Source organism: Manis javanica, chromosome 13, assembly GCF_040802235.1.
Source record: "Manis javanica isolate MJ-LG chromosome 13, MJ_LKY, whole genome shotgun sequence".
NCBI classification, from domain to species: domain Eukaryota; kingdom Metazoa; phylum Chordata; class Mammalia; order Pholidota; family Manidae; genus Manis; species Manis javanica.
In genome coordinates, this window is record NC_133168.1 from 27,434,644 (window position 1) to 27,443,605 (window position 8,962).

At 41.6% G+C, this 8,962-nt stretch overlaps 1 long non-coding RNA gene across 1 annotated transcript; it reads right to left on the reverse strand.

Annotated features, from left to right (window-relative positions):
* Positions 1–1,626: 1,626 nt before the first annotated feature.
* Positions 1,627–6,512, reverse strand: LOC140845759 (uncharacterized). The gene is made up of 3 exons (XR_012124643.1): positions 6,348–6,512; positions 5,858–5,945; positions 1,627–1,753 (listed from the first exon to the last, which is right to left on the reverse strand). It is a non-coding gene; the product is annotated as an uncharacterized lncRNA (long non-coding RNA).
* Positions 6,513–8,962: the final 2,450 nt, after the last annotated feature.

The window sequence follows — 8,962 nt, forward strand, 5'->3', positions numbered from 1 at the left end:
CTATCAAGCAGATATATTTTATAATTACTCCAGTTGTGTGGGAGAGGAAACAGACCCAGAGAAGTTAAATCACTTGCTCAAATGTATGCAGCTAGAGAGGGGCAAGAGTGAGGACTCGAACCCAGGCGCTTGGCTTCAGAGGGTCCACGCTCAGCAACTATTAGGAGTCTAAAGCCCAAGTGGCCAGGTCTTCTCTCACTTTACTGTCAACCCTAGTCCTGCCTGCCCTGAATCAAGGACATCAGAGCCAGCACCCTGCTGCAGTACACCTGATTATCTCAATTCAACACATTTATTAGGTTGAAATATGAAATTACCCATATTTCCCTACATTTGAACAATAAAACCATCAGTTTCATGTGGGTCATTCTAACAGCTCTTTCTATGGGTAAATGTGCAGAAAAGGATGAATAATGTGTTGTCAAGATTTTAATACATTTATAATTTAGGGATTGAGGAAAATGGATACTTAGAAGTTTTCCTATTGCACTTCTAATTCCTTCCTAGTAGTGTTTTCACGGGGACACATTTGTTGGCAAGTGTTATGTAACAGGATGGTAGAGTGTTAGAACTTGGAAACACTTTATTGACTATTGAAGTTGAACCCTTCTTTTACATATGTGGAAACTAAGACCTAGTGAGTTTGCATGACTAATGTCAAAAGCAATTACTGGTAGAGCTAAGACTAGAATTCAGGCATGTATGCTTTTTATGTGCAATCTTGAAGACTTTTGACTACATCAAAATAATCACCTATAGATGAAAACATCTTAGATGTGTGAACCTTATAAATACTCTTCCCTCCCCTTTGGTTGCTAGAAAGCTCAGAGCCAACTCATTGTTCATACTTACAGTCATACCTTTATTTTGCCTGTGCCTTTATTTGTCTATATATTTTTAAAAAACATTTTTTGCCCTAATGTCTTTATCTTTTTAAATCTTGCTCTGTTTTGTGATTTGGGGAGCTGCCACAATTTTTCTTTTTCCAAATGAGAAAAAGCTAAACTTAAAAAAAGGTTCCAGGAATGTAAAAGGATTCAGTCACATCCATTTGAATGATTAAATAGGCTGTGTGTGAAAGGTGAAGTGGGATGCGGGATGAGGCCAGTGAGAAGAGGCAACGAGGGGAGGAGCTGGGAAATAGAGCGGAGGTTAAGAAGGTCGGCCATGAAGGAGCAGCATGCCAGACAGTCAGGGGCACTGCAATGATGGCACTGTTCCTGTGCATGGTTCCTGAAATGAAAGAGAATTCATCTGATCTGTAACCACTCCCTTACATGCATCCCTAACTCCAGCAAGGCTGGGCCTCTATGCAGTTCCCAGTTATTGTGGGGTTTCAACTTCCAGTTTTAATTTATGCTTCTGCTACTTGCTCACCTCTAAATAGGCAAATCTTTCAAGAAATACATCCATCATTATGAAATCTTCCTGACCACTGAATCCCCAAATAATATCTTCCTTATCTTAATATCTATATTAAATTTAGTTATCAAAATTTCATATTTTAAAACCATATTTTAGATTGCGGGCTTCATGAGGAATGTGGGGGGGGTGTCCTCAAAATATGCATCAATACTTGACAACTTGGAAATGACCATAATGTATGTTGAATAAAAAAAGACAATAGAATTTGACAAATCCTTTATTCCTGAATAACATACTCAGAAATAAAAAGATGCCAAAAAGATGAAAGTTTATCTTGCCCCTTGTTGCTTTAACTTCTGATTTTCTATGACCAAGGAGGGTCTTTGCACTGAAAAAGACAAACCAATGTCAAAAGTCTTTTGAATAGTTGGAGCTTTAATGAGCCATAGACACTGTTTGCTTTTATAATTTACAAGACATTTAATTTTATGTTCTTTGAGCTGAGTTTAACGAATCCTTCTAAAATCCATTTAAAAGTCATAAGCACTTCAAACTATTGGAATGTTTTTGTCTATTCTTGATTATTTTTTTGTTCTATCACTGACACGGAAAGGGCAGTGAACTTCAAGGAACGTGCTACCGTACCATACTGCTTATTCTGTCATCAGAAGATTGTGAAATGAAAGCAAGATGGCTTCCAGCAGTTTCCTCTGATAGCTGTTACTTCAGTGACCCAGAGCTATGTAACTCTCCAAGTGATAACTCCCTAATTAGTTGGAGCTCTAGTATCCTCTGCCTACATCTTGTCCTCAGCCCAAATGTTCACTTATCTAAACCGGAGTGCTACATGACGTCTTGTTGTTTTAGGATCACACAGTTACCATTCCCAGGCCACCCCCACACTATCTCAGATATGTGTCATATGACACATTTTCAAATTCAGAGAAGGGTGTGGGGAAAGTCTTACTTGTTGAATTTTTTTACTAACAATTTTAAATAACCGGTTCTTGAAGTGGGTTTTTACTCTACATGCTGCTGGTTTTCATCTTGTATATAAGCTTGTATATACAAATTCAAAGCATACAGTTGTTACACACATACAGTGTGGTGAGAAATAGAAAAAATTTGAAAGGGTCTTTCAGCAGCAACAATGTGAGTGGTACTTCCCACACGGAAAACATAAGCATTTTGTCTCCTATCTTACAATTGTGAAAGAAAAAAGACATTTTGGAAAGGGAAATGAGAAAATATTATACAGAATCAGGCCTGTGATTGAGAAAGTATCAGATTGTCCTTTCTGATAATTATGATTGAGGGAGATTCACAGCTCCTTCCAGTAAATTAAAAGTAACTAAAGGCATCTGGAACTCAGAAATGAGTAAGTGGGGAGGGTGTGGGTGGTATTAAACCGAGCCGAGATGGTCAGTACAGTTCAGGGTATGCACTGTAGCCCTTTTATGGTCACAAACCATTGTCATTCTTAAAATTTTGCCCTCCTGCCATGAGCTGATTTTCGCCCACTTGGGAGTGAAACTATTGCCATTGAGAAGTCATACTCAACTGAAAATTTTTAAATGGCAACCATGTGAATGAACACTTTGCAAGGAAAATATATGCATGATCAATAATGGAAAAATGTTCAAATCACATTAATCATCAGGGAAATGAAAATCAAAAACACAGTAAAATACTGCTATACAGCAACCAGAATGGCTAAAAACTGATGACATCAAAAGTTGAAGACAAAGAGCAACCAGCACTCTTACACATTACTGGTGGTGTTTACAACCTTCTTCTTATAAAATGAAACATATACCTGCCTGTGACTGAACAGTTCCAATTTTAGGTTTTTACCCAAGATAAATGAAAACATATGTATACACAAAGACTTATAGAAAGAATGTTCAATGCAGCTTTATTCTATTGGGGAAATCGAAACAATCCATCCACAGCCCATTCCCCTGTCCGTCAACGGGAAAATGGACAGACAAATTGTGCCATATTCATTCAATAGGATGATACAAATATGAAACAATGAAAGTAACTACTGATTCATGGGAAAACATGAATAAATCTCAAAAAAATGTAGGTTGGGTGAAAAAAGTCTTATGCAAACTAGTTCTTCCTGTATAATTCCATTTACATGAAGTTCTAGAACAGATAAAAGTAATCTATGGTGAACAAAATCAAAATACCAGTTTCCCCTGGAGGTGGAAGTGCAGTGGGGCTGGTGAGGCAAGAATTGACTAGAGAAGTTTATGGAAACTTCTGGGGTGATGGAAATATTCCATATCTTAATAAGAATTTAGGCTATTATACAGATCTATGCATCTATCAGAAGTCATCAAATAGTATATTTAATTTTTAAATTTTACCTAAAAACACCCTGTAAACTAATTAAACTCGTGTCATTGATATGCATGCTGAAATGTTTAGGAGTGAAGGGTGCTGATGTTGGCAACTCACTTTGAAATACATCGAGTTGGTAAAATGGTTTGATGGTTAGACAGATGTTCAGATGGAGAGACATGCAATAAAGCAAATATGGCAGAATGCTAACAATTATAGAATCTAGGCCATGGAAATAAGATGTTCATTATAAAATTCTTTCAAATTTTTTATGTGTTTACAATTTTTCATTAGCAAAATGTTGAAAAACAACTGTATTTGATTAAATGCATGGAGATCAAGGTCATTCCTGAAGCTAGAACCTTCTTGGAAGAAAACTGACCTGGTGAAGGGAAGCTTGAAATAAGGGAATGCTATTCAAAGCAAGCTGTGTAGTCATCAACGCAGCCTCTCTTTACTTCATTGTACTAATCTTTAAAATAAGGATAATAAATCTCTACCCTGCAAGTTTGATAAGTAATGGAGATACTTGGTCTTCAGTAGATAGTGAAGAAATGGCATTTAATTTATTTCTACTTGCAATACATTATGCCTACATTAACCTCTTAGCTCCTCAGTTATTACCAGATGGCATACTACACTTAATTTCCAAAGGCTGTCAGCATAATTAAATAAATTAATATGTGTAAAGAAATCAACATAGAACCTAACAGATGTAAATAAAAAATATGTTGAACTATATGAAAAGACTGGTTGGGTGTTTTTGCTTTTTTGTCAAAAAGAGTGGAATATTAGCAATTTCATATGGTTCAACCTATTAGCAATGTGTAGATATAGATATAAAATGTATGAAGATGACACATAGACATATAAATATGCCTAAAAAAATCTGTTTGGACTTGACACATAGTGTTTAACCAAATATTCTGGCACAATTTTGGTGCTGTGTAAGAGTTTCTCTTCTATAACTTTATGAAGCCACCAGCTATTATTAGGGTGACCAACCCTTCCTGGTTTCCCTGGGACTCTCCTAATTCTAGCACTGAGTGTCCCACAGCCTGGAAGTCCCAGGCAGATCTGAATGTGCTGGTCACCTTAGGTGATATTATTTTCAGAAGCAGCATCCATGCAGGCATTTCCTCTGCTTTGGGTACTGCCCAGTAACTCAGTCTTACAAATATATCATAGAAAATTATAGTGAAATCCCCTTTCTACCCAAACAGCTTTGAACACCCAGACATTTCTTAATTCTCAAAGAGTAACCAGAAGACCTGCTAAAGCTCAGTATTGGTCACATTTTGCTACTCTTTAATTATTGGCCTATTGTTATTGCTCTGAACCACTCTGTTTAGTTCAGCTTCTAACTAGGAGTTACAACATTAAAGTACAGTAAGAAGTATAATTTGGTGCTTGGCAAGGATGACTACTTATCCAGGACTAAGGCAGAGTAAGAAATCTACACAGTAAGAAATCTAAGTTATATTCGAAAGTGTCTGAATAACCCTTCACAGGAGACCGGAAATAGAATGTGGTCATAGAAGGCTCCTTGTAGTTACACCTTTTCCAGGCAAACCCCCTCCAAGCAGCATGTGGAGCCTCCACATTGTAACCTAATCTAGAGGTGTGTTACACATTAACACAGCAAGGTTTAATCTGCAGGGGGAATGCCCCGCCCTGAAGGCTGAACCCTGGGGAAACTGCTTATGAGCTCCAGCTGGAAAACTCATACGGGAGAGGAACAGGTTTATCTTTGCACTTTGCAAACTCTGTTTATAAACAAGGTGCATTTGTTCTCTACACAGTTTTTCTTTGCCCCTGGCACTTGAGGGGTCTAGTTGCAACTTTAGATCATCCCCCAAATCATGTAGTTTCTTGCCAGGATTTTTCCTTTGTCCCAGAGTGAGGGAATTGGGGGCATTCATTCACTTAGAAATGTATTCGAAGATTTATTGGATGAACTGTATGGTCCAGGAAAATGTACCAAAGACACACAAAATGTATTAGAAACCCTTAACTCCAATAATCTGCTACCAATAATCAAAACTCCAATAACTTTAGCACAAAATATATGCCATGAAAGAGGGATTGCCAGCAACATCAGAAGAGTGTATGGGGGAGGGAAAAGTCTTAATGCGCACAGTACCTTGTGAGCTGGACTTGAAAAGGTGAGCACAATTCAGCAGAGAGGAATCAGAGTCCAGTGAAGGCTGACAGGACGGACGGGAAACGCCCTGAAAGGCAGGCAAGCAGAGGGAGTGTGAGGGAAGAACAAGTCATTCCGTTTGACTAAAATACGGGACAAACAGGTGGTGAGGGAGAAAACACAAGAAAAGCAGGCCGGGATCAAATCAACCAGGCCCTAAAATGCTCAGCTTTGGAGGTTGTAATAGTGAGAACCGGGGATACAAGGGGGAGCCAGACCGGTGCCCTTCCCTGCCCTCAGGGAGCGGTCACTCTAGCGGTGGGTGGGGGTCTCAGGGAGGCCGACAGGAGAGCACAGACCGCAGCAGGGGTCGCTGCAGACTGTGTGGCTGGCACAGGGGCAGTTTCTGTGTCATATGCCAATACTCGCAGGAATGTTTTAACCACAGGGTTCAAGTAAGAAGACAGGCTCAGGGAGGCTGGTAACTTACCGAAGAGAGTCCTGGAGCGCAGACCAGAATCCAAAGCCATGCCTGTCTGGAGCAAAAGCCCACGTCATGATGCTCAGGCTGAAGAGAAAAAAGAGAAGAGGGGAGGGGAGAGGGGAGAGGGGAGAGGGACACGGCAGCCAGATTTCTACAAGAATCCAGGAGACAGCTGGGGAAGACTTGGACTAAGGTGAACTCAGGTGACACAGGAATGGAAGGGCGGCTGTGACTGACGGGAAGGTAGATTGGTCGGATTTAGGAGCTGATTGAATATGGGGGGTGTGGGGGAGTAAGAAAGAAGAGGCAGAAATGAACCTGTGGAAGTGATCCTGGGAAAATGGGAGGAGTGCGTGAACAGAATCGTGGAAGAAATAGAACTATTTTAAAGATTTGGGGATCGAGGGAGTTTCAACAGCTTCGTTCAACCAATATTTATTATTCAGTGGCTTATTAGGCAAATCTGGAACAAGCCATATGCCAGGTACTGGCTGGGCACTAGAGATGTACCCCAGAGTACATCCTGCTTTCCTGAGCTTCCGGTCTGGGGAGACTAACGCTGCAGACCAAGCAGTGCTGCGTCCCAGATCTTCTTGCAGGTGAGATTCACGACACCGCAGTGTCACCTCCCACGTGCTCCGGGGGGGGGGGCGGAGGAGGGGAGGGGCAGCTTGAGTTTTGCAAGGTTCAGAAGCTCCCCAAGTGATTCTAATGTGCAAACAGTTTGTAAACTACTGCTGGAAAGCTGAGATTGTCAAACTACACCCTCAGGCCCATTGCCTGCTTTTTGTAAATAAATTTGTATTGGGACGCAGTCGTGCCCACTCACTTATGTATTGTCACACCCGGTTACACTACAGCAGCAGAGCTGAAGAGTTACGAAAGGAGACCGTATGGCCTGCAGAGCTGAGAATATTTACTATCTAATGACTTACAGAGAAAGTTTGCTGTTCCTGCTCTAAAAGGAAGGGATGAAGTTCAGAGAGCCTAGAACAAAGCTACACAGCCCGACATCCTGCAGGGGGCTTGGGGATGCAGCTGGGGAAGCTTCTGTGATATCCAAGTTTGTGTGAAAAAGTTACCAAGGAAAAGAGAAAGATAAGAACAAAACCAAACAGCAAGAGCAGAGGCCCCATTCCAAGATCCACTGCCACATAATCATCACCCCCAACATTTAGTGGCTCTAAACAACAATCATTTGTGGTTACCTTTCCTAGTTCCAGGGGCTGACTGGGTTCAGCGAGGTGATTCCTGCTCAGGGCCTCTCAGGTGGTGGTGGTCAGGCAGTGGCTGGGGTGGAGCATCTTAAAGTCGTCTTCACTCATTGTCTGGAGGGTGATGCTAGCCATCAGCTGTCAGCAGGCTCCTTCGCTTGGCCATAGACAGACACATCTACCTACAAAGACTCTCCGTGTGAGCTGTACTTCCTTACCACATAGAGACGGGATTTTAGCATCCCCGGGAAACCAGTTGGAAGCTGTGTTGTTCTTTATGACCTTCATTTGAATGTCATACAACATCTCTTTTGCCATAACCACAGGCCCACTCAAATTTAAGAGAGAGGGGGACACAGACCTCATGTGCTCATGGGACGATCTCCAGTGTCTCATACTAAAAAGTGTATGTGGGTTGGAATATAGAGTGGTTGCCATCTGTGTAAAACACAACCTGCTAGAAGCAGGAGCGAACGTGGGCAGCTTCAGCATCTCAAAGAAAAAGCAAGTGGGAAGGATGAGGCTGAAAGGTGGTGAGTTCGTGCCAGGACTTTTAGTCCATCTCTACAATGTTTGTCTTTCTCATAAGCCATAGGACCTTATTGGGTTTTAGAAACAATAGTGCTAGTGTTCAATGTACTGGAGTGGCTGAGAGCACAAACTCTGGAAATAAGAATATTTGGGTTCAAATCCCCACTCTATCATTTGCTTGCTTTGTGATCTTGGGAAAGTTATTTGGCCTCTCTGAACCTTGATTTCCTAGTGTTTAAAGTGAGAGAAACTTATTTTCTACAATAACTATCTCATAGGGTAGTTAGGAAGATTAAGTCATTTGGTACAAGTAAGTACTTAGAACAGTACCTAGCCATTGGTAAACACTGTAAAATTGTTTGCTAATATTATTACTCAGTACCAGCTAAGTAGTTAGTATCCCAGCTCTTTCTCTCAAAGTGGAATCACAGCTGTCAGGGCTGTCTGCTCAGGGACTGCAGCTACTGGACCCTTTGTTTCCTTCATTCTAGACTTTTAACACTGGCACCCAAGGGTCTGACCAGCAGTCGTGGGCTGCCCTCACAGCTTCGGTCTTAGCACCCAGTGTGGCTCCCACAGGGGCAATCCTGCTGGCCCACCTTGACATTCAGCAGTACCTAGTGGACTGAGGCACCTCACCCACCTGGCCCCCACACCTGCCTGGCCCCCTATACCTACCCCTGCCCATAAAGCAAAGCCTTTCCTCTCAGCAAAGTCTGCAGTCAGGGCTCTCTGTCTTGCGTGTGCAGTGAGGTGGGGGCTTCCTGCCCCAAATCACCTTGCTGCTCAGCTGACTCCTTATGCTTCAAGATTAAGCTCAAGCAGAACCTCTACTCAGATCCCTTTTCAACTCTTCCCCTGAGCCACCCCCATAGT